The 17469-nt window shown below is 37.0% G+C and overlaps 1 long non-coding RNA gene across 1 annotated transcript in view; it reads left to right on the forward strand.

Moving 5' to 3' along the window:
* Positions 1–14822: 14822 nt before the first annotated feature.
* LOC134848380 (uncharacterized) overlaps positions 14823–17469 on the forward strand; it is a 46370-nt gene continuing 43723 nt past the window's right edge. Inside the window, exon 1 of the long non-coding RNA XR_010162928.1 lies at positions 14823–15295. This is a non-coding gene — a long non-coding RNA (uncharacterized LOC134848380). The remainder of the gene's footprint in view (positions 15296–17469) is intronic.

A 17469-nucleotide genomic window follows, 5' to 3' on the forward strand; every position in this document is an offset into this window, starting at 1 on the left:
TAATGCCTTTGCTCCTTGCCGTCATGACGTCATGGATGTATGAACGCGCAAAGCGTCATGTGTCCAGAAACACGGAGGCCTATCAATCTTTCCAGCTGATGTACTCGACCGGGTGCCTATAATAGAGTATTCCTGACACATAGAAACACCGTCACCTCAATTTTGAAACGGATGGCTGGAATGCCTGGTACGACTGAAAACGAGAGAAGGGAGGTCGGAACTGGGAGCAAAAAGTGAACGTAAATCTCCTGCCCTGCTGCAAGCAGAGACTTCTGGAACAAAAAAATTGGGGCAGGGCTCGAAACTCTGTTGAAATGCTGCAGAAGGTGCTGGAAGACAGTGAGATGGGTGAACAAGAACAACATGCCCTGGAATAGGCAATGAACGCGACACGAAACAGAAGTGGGTGGGGGATGAAAAACTCAATTGTCGTAGTGAATGAAAACTTGACCAAGTCAAGGAAGATTGATTATTGAGGTCTTTAAACTTTTTGTTTTTGTTTTTGCTAAAATCTGGTTTGGTTTCGTTTTAGACCAGATATTGAAACTGTTATAAATTGTTATCTGAGATTGTTGAATTGCAATGGAAACTTTTACTTATTACTTATTTATGCAGGCCTTTAGGTGAGTATTTTACCTTATTTAGACATGACTGAAGTGTTTAATCTGCATAGGACACATCTTCACTTTGTGGCAACCTGGTAGGGTGTGGGTACGCTCGCTCGAGGAGGGTGGGTTCCTCATTACCTTTTCTAGCCACAGGGTTTCTTAGTTTTAGGGCAACAACTAGGGCAACAGCATGAGTAAACAATTATAATTGGTGAGTAACTGTAGGTTTTTTTTAATGGGTGCGTGGCCGTGGCACAGTTCAAACTTTTTCAACAAGCAAGAGCAAAAGAAGTTTTATGATGAAATGACGTAAGTAGTCAGAAAAGAAGTTTTTATCTAGGATGTTCCTCATGGTGCATATTTTGTGAAATTCGTAGAAAGCAGTGAGATGTAGGATGTTGCCATTTATGTCACGCTGTGAGTTGAGGTAACGTGTTTAAATATCGATTTCGGATGAGATTTGTAAGTTGATTATAGATCATTGGATCACCACTTGAAGATATTCCGGAGTTATGCGTTCAATGGGGACATTGAGGGTACTGTCCGGGGAGTACGTGCCCCTCCCCCGGATTGGCACGGTCGACCCTGCCGATGCGCGTCGAAAGGAATATGATAAGTTTTAACCGGGAAAAGACTGAAAAACATAAGAATCGAATTGCAAGACGGAAATCAGTCGAAAAAGTAGAGTGAAAAGCAAGAATAACGAAGCCTCTTATCGCGAGAACAAGACACGATAAGGTGCTTATCGAAAGAAGATCATATAGACGGAAGGTTTATTGGGACATTCGGGACGGATCCGAACTCTCTTGCCATGAAATCAGGGAGATAACGACGTTATCTCCTGGAGAGTACGGAATCAGAGGCCCGGTGCGCAGAGACTGTTAGAGAAATCAACGGATTATTTAACTACTCCAATGCCCTGAACGTAATTTATTCACTCCAATATTGTTAAGTATATCAGAGCATGAGTAGTTAGATTCGAGGAAAGAGTCAACCCATCTCTAAAGGATTTAGTATAAAACTGTCACTAAAACATATTAAATTATGGTTTTCTAGCCGCATTTTTAATAGTAATCACGATGTCTGGGGATCAGAGACCCAGCTATGTGATTTTATTGCATGTAAACGAAAGCTGATCAAAAGTAGTTTGGCTGATGGCCTAAAAAGAGTAACTTATTACTGAGCCCTTATCAGACCAGAAAAATAACTGGCTAGGCCTAGACGGTTAAAAACGAGTATAATTAAGGTAACTGACGTCAGCAAAACTTTAATAGGTACTTTTTCTACGCCCCGTCACTGTTTAATGTCTGATTGAATGTTACACCTGAACCGTGATTTTGATGGGTCGTTTTTGATTTGTCACTTATGATTTGCTAACTCTGATTTGTCATTCCTAGTTGGTCTCTTCTGGATCGGTACTTCTCATTTGGTAAATCTGAATTGTAACTTCTGGCTCGTCATTTACGTTTTGTCACTATTGATTTGTCACTTTTGTTGTGTCCATTTCGTTATGTCACTCATTTTTTGCCACCTCCAAATTGTTACTTCTGTTTGAACTCTTCTGTGTTGTTAATTTTGGTTTGACCATTACTAGTTGTCACTTTTGATTCATCACTTATGATATTTGTGACTGATGATTTGATAGTACTGATTTTTCCTCCTGAGTTTTGAGTCGTGATGAGTCGTTTTGAATTTTCACTCATGGTTTGTTCTTTCTCATATGTTTGATATGGTCCTTTCTGCTTGGACATTTCTAACTTATCACTTTTGGCTCGTCATTTATTGTGTCATTTTTGACTTGTCACTAACGTTTTGACACCTTTGATTGGTCACTTATTGTTTGTCACCTATGATTTTACTAGCCTGAATCCTGACTTATGTTGTCTCAATTTTTATGTGTATTTTATGATTTGTTAACTCTGATTTTTCTTTCTGATCATTCTGGATCGTTACTTCTAGCTCGTCATGTACGTTTTGTCACTTTTGTTTTATCACTATTGGTTTGTCACTTCTGATGTGTCCATTTTGTTATGTCACTTTTTTCGCGTTTGGACAATTGATTTTCAAAACTCACAAACAAATCTTGACGAAATTTTTTGAAAAACCTACCTCAACATCAAGATGGTACAGACAAAGTTGTATATAGCAAATGATTTTAAAATTCACTTCAGTTGATTAAGAGTAAAGAACATAGTGAGTACTCTTATATAGGTCTTGCTGATTTTTTTTGGGAAGAGTGTTAAGAATTGTTCACGCTCAATTTTGGTTTTTCGCGGTTTGACTTGTTATTTTTTTCGAGTTTTGTGCATTTCTTCTTTCAAAAGAAGGAAATTTCCACTATCGATCTGCAAAGTTGTAGCAAAATTTAATCGACTTTGAATTTGAATAGGGCGTGTGCTTGCTCGTCCGATTCATTGAAGTCAGCTGAAAAATCTTGCTCAACTACCATTCAGTTGATCTATTTTTCCCGGAAAACTAATGGCCCTATTTTTTACACTTTTCATCTTCTTGCTAGTTTTTCAGCCACGGTTTGTTTTTGCAGCATAGTTTTATCATCTCTTACAAAACCATTATACCATTTAAAATGTTCTATTTCAATTCAATTTTTGAAGAACTAAAGACAATTTTCAATCCTCTTTTAATTTTTTCATATCACAACTGCAAGGTTTCTAGTTTTATATCTTCATCTAACCTTGCCCCTGAAAACATTCTAGGAGGAGTAAAAAAATCATCTTTTTTGTCATATCGCTACTGCAATAGCAGTAATTGATTATGTATGTACTACCAACCTACGGTGCTTAGTTATTACTTTATGGTATACACAAGGTCACAGTGTGTTATGACATTGAGACCAAGTGAGAGGTCAGAGTTGTTCAGTGCTGATCTAGCTCTCAGTAACCAATAAAAAAAAAGAAACTAAATTCAATATAAAGAATACAGTATTAAATTACATCTGGTTTTCAACTGATATCGCAACGAATATCACATGGCGCAGCCAGCAGGATTCGCAGCTCAAGACAACCGAACGGATATGGGAATCCCCGTATTTTGGGCGTCAGCAAATTTAGATCCTCCGCGGCAATTCAAAATCTGGTTCGAACAATTTCTCATGGCGGTAACGGTTAAAGAAAATGTGAACCCAGATATTATTTTGGAAGAACCAAAAGACATACTAAAGGAGCCACCTCCTCGACCAGAAACACCTCGAGAGGGAGAGAATGAAGACGCGAGAATGCGAGGACCCTTAGAGACAAGCTAGCTAGGGATAGAGTATTGTTGGAGAACGAAGAGAGAAGGACAAGAGGCCCACGAGTCGGACACAATGTTTTCTACAACGAAGTACAAAAGAAATTGTTGTCCAGATATTTTGTCTTGGGGTACAGAAGGAAAGAAACGATTCCTACAAAATAACCCACATGCTGAAATATTGAAAATGACGTTCAGGGAAATCACAGAACTTGCAGAAGTTTTGTTTCAAAAGGTGAAATGTGTAACGTACGAAAGATACAAACTGTTCACGAGAATGCAAGAATTTGGCGAATCTCTGGAATCATTTCACGCAGCGTTAACTGCGCAAGCAGCCCGATCCGAACTGGGAACATTGGAAAATGAGATAGTCCGTGATTTATTTATTTTAAAAATGAAAAACATGACATTTCAGGACACGCTGACATTCGAGACCCTAGACCCGGAAGAGGTCCTGAAAAGGGCAAAAAAATTCGAACATAGCAAGTTAACCACAATGTCGTTCCAAAAGACGAATGCGGCGGCTACAAGAGGATCAAGTAACAATTACACGTGGGGAGTGAGAATAAAACAAGAACCTGTAATGCAGTTAGAAGTTTGTCAGGGACGACAAAGAATCAAAACAGAAAGGAATAAAACAGAAAAGAATCAAATAAAAGACAAAATAATAACAAGAACCACAACACGAAAGCAAAACCATGTAATAGATGTGGAAGGACGTTTGATCAGGGACATTTGAAAAGTTGTGCAGCGATGGGGAAAACTTGTAAGAACTGTGGTAAACCCAATCATTTTGCAAAAATGTGCAGATCTCAACAAGTAAGTGAAGTTGCGGAAGATTCGGAAGGATCGGTAGAGGAATGCGATCAGATAAGTGAAAGTGTTGGTTCATGTAGTGAGTTTGAAGTTATGTCAATACAAGCATATCAACCGGAAAACGAAAGAGTCTCAAAGTATGTGAAAGATCGAATCAATGAATTAAGGAACAATTCGAATGCAGAAACGATACAAGTTCAGAAAATAGATTCAATTCGAGATCCAACGTTGAAACGAGTAAAATCACTAAAGGTCATGGTACGAATCGATAATCAAATAATACAACTGACAGTGGACACGGGAAGTCCAGTTTCATTTCTCAATTGGGCGACGGCGAAAGAAATTATGGAAAAATCAAGCAAAGTAAGATTCATTCCGTCAGGAAAACTGAACTTGCAGACAAAATTCGTGGATTATAACATACAACCGATCAGTATATTGGGAGCCTTGAAAACGAACCTTCGGTCGGCGGGCTGGGAGGTGAAAGGCGCTATATTTCTTGTTTCAGAACGTAAGACCAGATGCATCATGGGACTAGATTTGCAAGGACAAGTGGGGATAGTTACTACACAAAAACCAGCGCCAAAGGAACTTACAAGGTTTGACGTGCTCATATGCGAGCAGTCAGAAGGTTGGAAAGAAAAATTTTTCACTAAATTCAAAAACTTATTTGAAAGACAAGGAATTTCAAAAAATCACATTGTAAGTTCAAAATTTAAATCGCTCCGATTGTGATAACAGTAAAAAAAGACCATTCAATAAAATTGGCGATGGACGCGAAACCAATTAATAGACAACTGTTCAAAAACAAATACCAAATGCCGAACGTAGATGACCTCATCGATGGGGTGAGCCAAATTGTTACCGAAAACAAAAATGGTACTCTATATTTCATGGTGTTAGACTTGAAATATGTGTACAGTCAAATAAATTTGGCTGCAGATACAGCTAAACAATGCAACTTTAATTTTGTTGGTGGGAAATCAACCGGAACATACAGATTTCTGACAGGGCTCTATGGTTTAGCGGATATGCCAGCCGAATTTCTAAAGGCTATGGATAGAACTATCAATCACGCAAAAAACACATTCTATTTTCTGGATGACATTCTTATTGTGTCGAAGGGAAATGAAATTGAACATGGAAATCTGGTAGAAGCGGTACTAAAGAAATTGGATGCGGAAAATTTGGCATTGAAAATATCAAAATGCGAATTTTTCAAACAAGAAGTGAATTGGTTAGGTCATCACCTTTTAGAAGCAGGGGTCAGACCTAAAGTCAGTAAAACCGAAGCGGTTATAAATCTGAACCCACTGAAATCGCTTAAACAGTTAAGGTCGTTTCTGGGAAGTATAAATCACTTAGCTAAATTTATACCTAACGCAGCAAGTCTGACTGAGAAATTGAGACCACTTCTTAAAGAAGAAAATCAAAAGAAAAAGTTAAAAATCATGAAACTCCCGGTAAAAAAAAATTGAGTGGGGGGATGAACACACTGTAGTATTTAATGCTATAAAAGAGGCTGTTGCAAATATTACAAAAGTATATTATTATGATGCTAACCGAGAGACACGAGTTAAATGTGACGCGAGCCATGATGGGCTAGGGGCTACATTGGAACAGCAAAATGATGAAGGTCTATGGGTTCCAATCTCATTCGTATCCCGATATCTGAATGCCCAAGAAAAAAAATATTCAACAAACGAACTGGAGTTACTGGCAGTTGTTTGGGCAGTTGACAGATATAAACACTACCTTTTGGGAAAACCATTTATCATTGCAACAGATCATAAAGTGCTTACATCAGCGCTAGATGGTAACAAGTCGAATAAGACCTACGAATCTCGTTTGACCCGGTGGGTTGACCGGTTATTGCCATATCAGTTCAATATAGTTCACATTCCGGGGAGGGACATGGGCATAGTTGATTCTTTATCGCGTGATCCCTTCAATGATCCTTGGCCCGAATCAGAATTAGACGAAAAGTTTGTAGTGGCGACAATAAACTCCTTTCATGAAGCATTAGACTGTATGAACAGTAGTCTGAAAGAAATTGGGTCGCTCGACCGGAACGAAAACGTTCTAGAATGTTCTAGAAGGAATGCAAAGAAACAGTCATCAAGTAATGGTTGCAATAGCAACCAAAACTGTCACAAACGAACAAAGCTCGACAGGAACGAGAGAAAACAGTTTCCACAACTGCAAAAACAGCTAAACACAGCAGTTCAACATAAACCGATCACTTTTTTGTCAACTCAACTCAACAAACAGTCGTGCTCAAATCAATCGAAAATCGCAGAAAAATCAGTATCGAAAAATCAGAAGAAAAAAAACAGACTCAAGGAACGAGATGTCAAGAAATAGATCGTACGATTGGTGGTCGGATACACCACAGGACTGGCGAAACGACGAACGGGAAGAGAGTCTACTGGATCCAAAGTGGAACCGCTCAATGTCAAATGCAAATGAACATTCGGAAGAGGAGGAGATCACAGAAACAGTACAGCGAACGAGAAAAATCATTAGAGTTGGCCGGAAAAATAGGGATAGCTCCGACAGTGAAACCCGACCCGAGTGAAATGGCATCTCGAACCAGATCAACAAAGAGAAGCAGATCAGAGACTTCTTTCATTCTGGCAACTAATCGGAGGAGAAGGCAACATACCGGGAAACACCAATAGAGAATTGGTGGCAAACACAGAGGAAATCAAGGAGAGCCCAGAAAATGGACAAAGTTCAGTGATAATCAAACCAACCGCATCGGCGGAAAAAAAGCTAAGTGAGGTGCAGGTAATCGAGATGGACTTGACGACTACAGAAGAGGCTGAGAGTGAGGAAGAAGTATGTGCTATCCAACCACCGAAGACGTCGGGAAAAGTAAAACTGCCGAGCAGCAACAGGAAGAGACTCTGGACAATTTAGCAAAACTTTTCGACAAAAGTCTGTTGGCCGAATTAACAACCGAAGACACTTGGATGGACCGAATAAGACGAGTGATCGAAAGGGGAAACAAACAAGGCTTCGAACTAATGGGACCATATACAACCCGTTGTGGTCACAGATGGCAGTGCAGGACGACTGCATTTTGGTGAAAAATCGTTTAGCGGTCCCAGTCCAACTAAGACAAACCGTTCTAAAGAGGATACATCGAGGACATCCAGGCCAAGAGGCTATGTTGGGAGTATCACAATACCTGTGGTGGCCGCATATAAACAAGGACATTGTGAATCTAGGGGAAGAGTGCCGTAGTTGCACCAGATATGGTAAGAATGTAAAACATCCTATTTCAAAAAACGCGTCAAAAACACTACCACTGCTCACGCAGCCGGGACAGGAAGTACAATTAGATTACGCGGGGCCTATAGAAAGTCAAAAAGGAAAAAAATCTACCTCCTAGTAGCTATAGATAGATTCTCAAAAATTCCATCTGTGAAAGTTACAAAATCTATAAGCGGGAAGTGCACGGTAAAATTCTTGAGATCGTATATCGACACACATGGGATTCCGGAATCGATTCGCTCTGATCAATTTTCAGCTTTTAAGGGGAAAACTCTGCAAGTTTTGTTCGGAACTCAATATCGAACAAAAATTCTGTCCGGTGGGGGACCACCGAGGCTGTGGTTTGGTAGAACGTACAATCCAAACTATAAAAAGAAGATTGGGGGTTATGTTGCTCGAAGAAAATAATAAATCGATCAAATTGTGTCTTAGTATCATAATGCGAGATTTGCAGAAAACCATACAAGTATCCGCATTTCAAGCGCATTTTGGCAGACTACCAAAAATGGAATTTAAAATTGTGAGGGATAGGTTTTTAAACAATTCTGATTATTTAGACAAACAACACTTGGAACGTTCAGCATTGACCGCATCCCAATTGAAACGCAGAATCGACCAATCAAGAGAAAACCTCAAAATAGTATGGAAAGGACAACTCAGCCGAGATACAACCCCACTGCATAAGCAGCAAATAACCTCGGACAGGGATAGAGAGAGGTCTAAAGCCCTAAAGGAACTGCTGGAGGCGAACGCCCGATGGAACCACGAGAGAAGAGATGCGGCTAAAACGGGTATCAGACGATAAGTGGACGAGACCGGACTACTAAATCCTGGCCTGCGAAAGGAGATGATATATTCATGGGAGAAAGGATTCATCGAAACAAAGTAGAAGATCAAAGTAAATCCCCGCCTAAGACAATACTCAGAAAGGGCCCGTTAAAAAAAGTGGAGAGGCACTCACAAAACAATTAAAGGGAAAAATCGCTTCCGAAACAGACTCAACTATCAAGACGTCTACAGGCTCTATCTATCGGAAGTCGGATATTGAACAATCAAGAACAGTTTTAACACAGGAAAATCAGCGAAATGCGAGTAAGAGCCCATCCGCAGAACCTACGAAAAAGTTTCAAAGGATCAGTTCCCCTGAATTACTCGAGGATACAGGTTCCGATGAAGAATTGCAACGAGACATGGAGAATGCGGATGCGATGAACCCCATAGACAGATTCCAACAGAGCCAAACAATAGTGACTTCAAAAGACACGGAAGCAGCAGGAGGTCTGAACTTAGCGATCAAGAGAGCAAAACCAAATCTGGCGGGTCCAAGTTCACCTGCAGAGGAGAGCGATAAAAAGAAGACGGAGAAGAAAGCTAAAGAAAAGAAGAACCAGAACAACTGACAAAATGGGACAGGCCAAACTGCGACGCAGCCGATCCGGAACAGGAGCAATCAACTTCAACGTCGGGAAAGTTAGGTAAAAAAACTCAGATAAGTTCTACGCCTAAATCAAAACAACGGACAAAATTAAAATGCATTGATTCCCAGACACCTCCAGAGGACATACTAGATACATTCCAGAACCGAAATTTGGCACCTTCCGATTGGGAAAAGTTTGCAGACCAGTTAATAAGTCGTGGAGTTCAGAGAGTTGCGGACGACATTAGAGGAAACCCACAACAAACTTCGGAGAAAGATACGACATTTGAACCACCACAAGGATTCTCGGACGAGTCGAGTGCGGAGGAGTCGAGTGTCAGGCGAAGCTCTAGGCAAACGAAAAACAAGGAACCGAAAGGCTTTGGTGACCCGATAAAGCACTCGATTGAAGAGATTTCAGAGAATCTGACAGGGGAAGCACTCCTGAAAACAGCACTTCAGGAATATTGTAGGCAACTAAGAGACTTCAAGCAACGAAGCGACAGACCTGTGGAATCAAAATTAAGACGGCTCGAACGACACTTATTCATGCGAAAACTTGGGTATGCTACGCTAGATGAAGGATTGGAATGGAATCCGAGTTGGAAATTAGAGCTGGAAGAAAATTGAAGACAGATATGAACTAAACCTTCAGTAACCCAAAAACTTTCTTGTGAACTGAGTACAGTAAACTCTTTTTAGGATAAATTATCCTACATATGTTCCATAATTTATTTTACCGAGGGGGTTGTGTCATACCGCTACTGCAATAGCAGTAATTAATTATGTATGTACTACCACCCTACGGTGCTTAGTTATTACTTTATGGTATGCTCAAGGTCACAGTGTGTTATGACATTGAGACCAAGTGAGAGGTCAGAGTTGTTCAGTGCTGATCTAGCTCTCAGTAACCAATAAAAAAGCAAAAGAAAAAAGAAACTAATTTCAATATACAGAATACAGTATTGAATTACATCTTGTTTTCAACTGATATCGCAACGCATATCACATTTTTGTAAAACATTTTAGATGTAAAAAAAATTTTCACACAGAGTTTTATCAAAAGACGTGCAAATGCCAATAGAAGTGCAAATAATAGGAAGTTGGAGTACTTAAAAAATTACTTTGCAGTTTCTAAAAAAAGGGGAGTGTAACAAGGATAGCCAGTTACTAACATAAAAATTTAAGAAAAAAAAAACAAGAAAAATTGTAAATCAACTCAGCTTTTGCTTTTCATTGTTTCTGTTCTGTGATCTACGATTTCTTTTATAAATTAAGAACTCGGTCATTTTATAAGAAGAAAATTGAAATGAGCCCAACATCTGTAGCATTGAAATTTTATCAGTCAGGTTAGAAATACAATTATACATTAGAATTGGCTCAGGGCATTAGAACTAGGAACACAACTTAAGTTGATCACGCTTTCCTTGGTTTACACAAACGACTGTCAAAATAACAAAACAACGCAGCATGTGCTCTTGTTTGAAGTTAGTTACGCCAATCAGAGTATCCGCAAAGGTTTTTTCCTCTTTTCGTTTTGTACACGGAACTAACAAGGAAGCCTTTTTGTCAAAAAATAAGAACAGGCCATGGAAAAAAACTACATGTAATGAGTTAGGACCGATGTGGTTAACTCATAGAGTAATTTCGGATAGGGTACACCGTCTGCTCGTCACGCTATCTTATTTTCGGCCGGATAGATTCGTGCAACTTCTTAGTCTAATACCGATCCTAATCTTACTCTTATACTATCTAATCTCAGGTTGTTTAACTAGTCTCTGCTAGGCTCAATAGATCTAGGGTATACTGGTTTATTGCGGCTGCTGGAGTTGTCTTGGAGAGGCAACTAATTTCTAAGTTAAATTCAAATCTCTCTGGTGCTGAAATTACAAGTAATTTCAGCACTTACAAATAAGTGGGTTGTTAGTTAGATGGACCATGATTGGTTAATATTAAATACTTTACAGTGGTAAAATATCTAATTTTTCCAATCATAAAATATAGTTTAGATCAGGTTCCAGTAATAACCCGGGTTGACCAAAACTTCTTATCATACAATTTCCATATATGAGAAACTTCTTGTCATACAATTTCATACGTACAGAAAATTGTATGAAAACTCTATGATAAGCATTTTTCCATATATGAAAATTGTATGATAGGTGTTTTCCCATAAACCAAAAATTTTGAATTTTTCTTTCTAAATTCAGTTTCTGAAAAATTTTTGGTTGTAGTTGCAAGCGAACTCAAGTGAAAAAGACCCTGGTCACTCAAAACACCAAAGGTTTGACGGTCTTGCATTTACAATGCATAGAAATGGACCTGAAATTGCCTGTCTTTCACAATTGATATAACAAAAGTAACAAACTTTTATTTTATGGCAAAATTTTTTAATGATGATTATAAAAAATTTTTGAATTTTCAAATTATTATACATTGATCAAGGCGTACATTAACACCCCATACAAAAGAAAGAGGAATTTTCAGCGTTTTTAAAAAAAAAATTAAGTGAAAAGAAAATAAAAGCCAATTTTATCGCATCCAGGACTACGTTATGCACACAAAATATTAAATTTTGCATGCAAAATTTTTTTTTTTCGAAAAATGTTTGTTTGCGTACGAAAATCGATTTGCGGTTGAAAAAAAAACCAACAAAATTTTTGGGCTAAATTTTCAAAATTACTTGAAAATTTTTTTGTGTCATATATGGGAATTGTATGATAAGCATTTTTTTCAAAAAACGAAAACCTCAGTTTTTCATCATCAGATTGTGTTATTAGAATCAAACAGCCACAGAGTTTATACCAGTTTTCAACAATTTTTAGAAATTGTATGAAAATTGTATGACAAGCATTTTCCCACACACTTGATGTATGGAATTGTATGATAAACATTTTCGGTGTATGGAGGTCAACCCGGGAAGGTCGAAGTATTTGCCAAATTTTTTTTTTTGATAGAAACCAATTGTAAAACCCAGCCAGACATTTGGTGACATTGGGAAACACTATTTAAAAGGTGAATAAAAACATGCTATCGAATAAATGGTACTAATTTCATGGCACAACGTGTTTGAACAGAGACAAACTGCAATAGCCGTCAATTTCCCTCCAATTTAAGGTAGGAAAAAACCAATGCTTACTTTGAGGCGCATATACGTTCAAGCTCACATCCTATGCTTGTTATGAGAAGTGTCGCTTTTTTCATTGCTCTGCACAGGCTGTGTAAAAATCCCATTTAAATCACTTTGCAGCAGGTCGGTGTTTTGCTTGCGATTCAAAATAAACCTACCGTCAATCAGCTTACAGGTTTTCGACATGATTCGGATTAATAACCGACAAAGGCACTTCAGATCCGCTTCTTCCGGGCTAGTAAATATCAAAACAGCAGAGAGTGAAACAAAACAAGCCACAGAGTAAAAACATGCTCGGGGTGGGTTTTTTTTTCTTCAGACAAATTTCGACTTTTTAACTAGCCATTTTTGACGGAAATTTTTTTTATCATTCAAAAGGTATTGTTGTCCTGAGCTTAAACTTGAAAAAATATTGCACCTGTGATCATTTTTTGTAGAGTTACGAGGGTTTAAAGATTGCCATTTTGGCCATTTTGACCAATTTGGGACAATTAACGCGCGATATAATTCGCGCTATTAAAGCGTAAGCAGAGATCTAATCCGTCTTATAAATCGTTCCAAATTGGTTGAACGAAGCTTATTTGCCATAATTGATTTGTTACAAGGAACGAAATCTCTCTTTTTGTACTTTATATGGCGTGTGGGGGGATGATTTTTACAAAAAATTTCTACATAAACCTTAAAAGGCAGTCGGAACATTTAGGGCTTCGCCCTGATACGAGCAGTCTTGTTGTTCCGACTTTCGATACGAAAGTAACGGATTATTTGTGCTCGGGGTGGGTTTTTTTTTCTTCAGACAAATTTCGACTTCTTAACTAGCCATATTGACAAAATTTTTTTATATCATTCGAAAGCTATTGTTGTCTTGAGCTCAAATTTGAAAAGATATTTCACCTGTGATCATTTTTCGTAAAGTTATGGGGGTTTAAAGAATGCCATTTTGGCCAATTTGGGACAATTAACGCGCGATATATTTCGCGCTATTAACGCGTAAGCGGAGAGTTAATCCGTCTTAAAATTGTTCCAAGTTGGTTGAAAGAAACCTATTTGCCATAATTGATTTAGTACAAGGAGCTAAATCTATCTTATTGTACTTTAAATGGCGTTTGGGGGATGATTTTCATAAAAAATTTCAAATTTAAAAAAAAATTTTTTTTTACTTTATTACATTTATTTTTTTGTTATTACTGCTCCATAAAACCTTAAAATGTTATTACTGCTCCATAAAACCTTAAAAGGCAGTCAGAACATTCAGGGATTCGCCCTGATACGAGCAGTCTTGTCTAAGTTTGGAATCTTTTTCGAACCTTTATGTAATTATTTTCAAATCTATTTGCACTTTTTGCGCAGTTTTACTTTCCAGAACCATTTTTGTTATTTTCGAGTTTTTCATTTAAGCTAAAATTGGCCACAAATATAAAATTTAGCTGTTCAGAAATCATTGCGTTGAACATTTTCCAAAAATCAAGCAGTCAAGAAAGGCCTGCAACTAAAAAAATTGTCCTGAGCTTAAATTTGAAAAAATATTGCACCTGTGATCATTTTTCGTAGAGTTACGAGGGTTTAAAGATTGCCATTTTGGCCATTTTGACCAATTTGGGACAATTAACGCGCGATATAATTCGCGCTATTAAAGCGTAAGCAGAGATCTAATCCGTCTTATAAATCGTTCCAAATTGGTTGAACGAAGCTTATTTGCCATAACTGATTTGTTACAAGGAACGAAATCTCTCTTTTTGTACTTTATATGGCCTGTGGGGGGATGATTTTTACAAAAAATTTCAAATTTTAGAAAAAATTTTCATTTTATTTCATTTCATTTATTTTTTTATGCCTTTACTGCTGCTCCATAAAACCTTAAAAGGCAGTCGGAACATTCAGGGCTTCGCCCTGATACGAGCAGTCTTGTTTTAATTTAAAGTTAAATTGTTTTGAGATGTATTCAATATTAAATCGAATTGCTTTTTTGAAACGAATCAACGGTATTTATGTTATTACTGCTCCATAAACCTTAAAGGCAGTCGGGCAGTCTTGTTACTTCTTCGCTTCGCTTTTATAGTCTGATATTTGATTTTAACAGCATTCCAAAAATTGAGTAATTGGCATATTCTTGTTTTAACGCGCTTGCTCTTTTATATTTTTGGTAAAACTTTGCGTATGTATTTGCGAACCTTTCTTGTGCTCTATGCAGATTTTAATGGTAAAAACTGTGTGATTACCGTTACTCACCATAACTTAAATAAAACAGCACCACAAAAGCATGAAAATCTTACTAGATATTGTTTCATATAAAACAAACAGTATAACGCAAAGAAAAACAAGCAACTATTCTTGTTTAGCAAAGAAAAGAAGCAGCAAGCAGAGAGTTTAGTTAAAGATTTTAGAAAAACGTTGCTCTGATTGAATTGTCATATTCAGACTTGGTTTTGATTGCATTTGAATTATCAAAGCCCCAGCAAATCATTTAAGAGAAAAAACATGAATGTGTTAAAGAAAATCTTCCTGTGGAAACAATTAGCGGTTCGATATGCTAAAGTGGGTGTTATTTTGGCTTGTTTAACAGCATTTCTTGTCTGCTTACGGACACCTTTGGTTCGTCAAGTCAGCATTATAAATGAACATCTGGAAACTTTAGCTGAACATCAACCACGCAACGCTAGTTTGGAAGCTGAAATAACGACTTCTGAACAACAAAAGTGCATCGATACTCCGTGGATTGACTCTCCAGCACTAGTTCACCGTTATGCTCCCTTAAATCACCCCGACTATTCACTTCCAAAGGGGCTGAAAATGCTACAGGTAGGCAATAAGATCATGGTCGAAGTTATCGCTAATAGTTAATTAGGCAATCTAGCATCTCGCGCTCGACGTGCTCAATGGCTTGTAATCCGTTGACGAAATGCGAGGGACGAAAGGTGGCGGTAATTTCATGAGGGGCCAAGTGTGTCAATACCTAAAAACTAATTTTGAAAGATTTGCAGGTTCGTTTCAAAATTTGAGGAGCAGAGTTTCATGAACTTAAACAGAACATAGTAGGCTTGATTCAATTCAACCAACCCGGGTTGACCTCCATAGACCGAAAATGCTAATTATACAATTTCATACACTTAGTCTATGGAAAACTGCTAGTCATACAAATTTCATACATTTTTGCAAAATGAATTTAACCGAGTTTCAAAGGTATTTTATAGTTGTTTTGGTATCGAAATTGGTATCTCTTCATAAAAAAAAGGGAAAAAATGGTATGAAAAAAATGCTAATCATACAATTTCCGTATATGGAAACTGTATAATTAGCATTAACAAAAAAATTTTGTGAAAAAAAAGCTTTGAACAATTGATTCAACTGCAAGCAAAACATTTAAGCGTTGTTTGGGCTGCTAAAACTGAAAACTTTGACTTTTTTATTTTTGTTTTCTGAAAAAAAACACTAGTCATACAATTTCCATATATGGAAATTGTATGACTAGCATTTTTTTGATGGCGACGGCAAAATTTTTCTTGAAATTTAGTATTTTTGAAATTGCACCCAAAAAATTTTTTTTGTATTTTTTCAACCTCAAATTGACTTTCGTATTCAAAAAAATTTTTTTGAAAAAAAAAAATTTGCATGCAAAATTTAATTTTTTGTGTGTATAACGTAGTCCTGGATATACTAATATTGGCTTTTTTTCCCTTTACTCTTCATAAATTTTTTCAAAAACGCTTAAAATTTCACTTTCTTTTGTATGACATGTTTTTGTATGCCTTGATCAGTGTCTCGCTCAAAAACATGTTGAATTGAAGTTGTTGAATTGAAATAACATCTGGTATGAATTGTGTTTCAATAACTTCGTTTTTTGCTTTTCCAGTTCTAACACATAGATTTGATCAAAAATTCAAATATTAAAAATAATATTTGACTGAAATTACATTGTTCTCTTGTTTTCTGATCCAGCGAGACTTGTGAATACGCATATCGTAAATCAAGAGAAGAGAACAACTTTTGTTCTATGGTATCAGATTTCATCGTTTATGCGATGTTGTCGAGTAATAAAGCTATATTCGGCATCTGATACTTGTTTTTGTGGATAAATTTGATAATTTTTTTAGTCTAATGCGAGTTTGACTGTTTGGTCCTTTTTCACTGTTATTACGATCGGGCCAATGAACTGTTTATCGGAACTTTTTTCCAACTTTATAATATGTTGTTGGTCGATTAGTTTATTCAGTACTTTTTCTACTCTTTCTTGACCTTTTTGTTGAATTGAAGTAACATCTGGTATGAATTGTGTTTCAATAACTTCGTTTTTTGCTTTTCCAGTTCTAACGCATAGGTTTGATCAAAAATTCAAATATTAAAAATAATCATTTTTGAAAATTTTTGTCAATATTTAAAAGTTCGTTATTTTCGCTATAATATTTGTGTGAGGCAGAATTAAAACATTTCAGACTGTTTCCAAGGCAATTTTAATGCGAGACGGCCAAACCTTTGGTTACTACGTTCGAGTAACCAAGGTGTATGTCATTTGTGTTCGGTTACGAACACAACCAAAAAATTTTGAGAAACTAAAATGTAAAAAATCAATATTTTTGGGTTAAGAAAAATTACTAGTCATACAATTTCCATATATGAAAAAATACTAATCATAGACCTTTGATGCAATTTTCTGTACTTATGGAATTTCATGAAAAGTGTATGACTAGCATTTTTCCATATCTGGAAATTGTATGACTAGAATTTTGGGTCAACCCGGGAATGGAGTTTGTTCAGTGATCCGATTTGTTATCTCCCATTTCACTCTCCCATAGTTAAATAAGTCTGGAAAACAAATATCTCAACTTTTCAGTTATCAAAAAAAACATCAGTCGGTTCAAATCATGGTCAAACCCTTTCAGTCGTAATTCGATTGAAAATAAAACAAACTTTGATTATCGTTTCTCAGTGTCGAGAAAAAAAGCGTCTAAAATTTTCAGTTTTTGGTGTAATTGGGT

This window comes from Symsagittifera roscoffensis, chromosome 6 (assembly GCF_963678635.1).
Source record: "Symsagittifera roscoffensis chromosome 6, txSymRosc1.1, whole genome shotgun sequence".
In the NCBI taxonomy this organism is placed as follows: domain Eukaryota; kingdom Metazoa; phylum Xenacoelomorpha; order Acoela; family Convolutidae; genus Symsagittifera; species Symsagittifera roscoffensis.